Genomic DNA, 685 nt, shown 5'->3' on the forward strand with positions numbered 1-685 from the left:
AAATATTTCCAAGTAGTATTAGGACCTGAGAATTAACCTAAAAATCAGCCCTGCTCACCAGGGGCTGCATGGATGACTGCATTGGTGGCTTATGACTAAAAAGGGAAACAGCAAAGAAAGAGAAAAACTGAGTTGTGGACTTTCAGCTGTCTGCAGCATGCAGCCATTTTGAATATTTACAAGTGGTAAGCCACTTAGGGTATTTAAAGCAGCAGTGTTCCCATTCAGATCCCAGGGATGTAAGAATAGGCTTTGCTTGCTGAGGGCAGCACAGACACACTGAAGGCTGATGACTGGAAAGGTTTGATATTCCTCTTGTTACTCTTATACCTCACACTCTCGGTGAACAGAGGTACAGCCATCCCCAACCTCCACCCACCTTCTGGACTGGCAGGAATTCCAACCCAGTTTGTGTGCTCTGACGGAGACTGGGTGCCCTGCCCTATCTCCCCCAGATTTGTTTTTTGTTATTTTTTACTTGTTTGTTTTAAAATCATTCTCTCTTTTTTTTCTTACTTTTTATTTTTATTCTTTTTCCCTACTCAGGTTCTAGTTTGTGGAGTTTTTTCTCTTCCCTTTTCCTGGTTCCCATCTTTCCCCCACACACACACCCCTTGTGGTTCTTCCTATCCCTTGTTTTTTCTTTTTTTGTTTGTTTGTTTTTTGCATTTTTCCCATTTTTTTT

At 41.6% G+C, this 685-nt stretch overlaps 1 protein-coding gene across 1 annotated transcript in view; it reads right to left on the reverse strand.

Moving 5' to 3' along the window:
• The window catches only part of OTOA (otoancorin), a 117837-nt gene that overhangs the window by 39667 nt on the left and 77485 nt on the right, over nucleotides 1–685 (reverse strand). The gene's annotated exons all lie outside the window — the stretch shown is intronic.

Source organism: Orycteropus afer, unplaced genomic scaffold (assembly GCF_000298275.1).
Source record: "Orycteropus afer afer isolate SDZICR_OR568_19922 unplaced genomic scaffold, OryAfe1.0 scaffold00376, whole genome shotgun sequence".
NCBI classification, from domain to species: Eukaryota; Metazoa; Chordata; class Mammalia; order Tubulidentata; family Orycteropodidae; genus Orycteropus; species Orycteropus afer.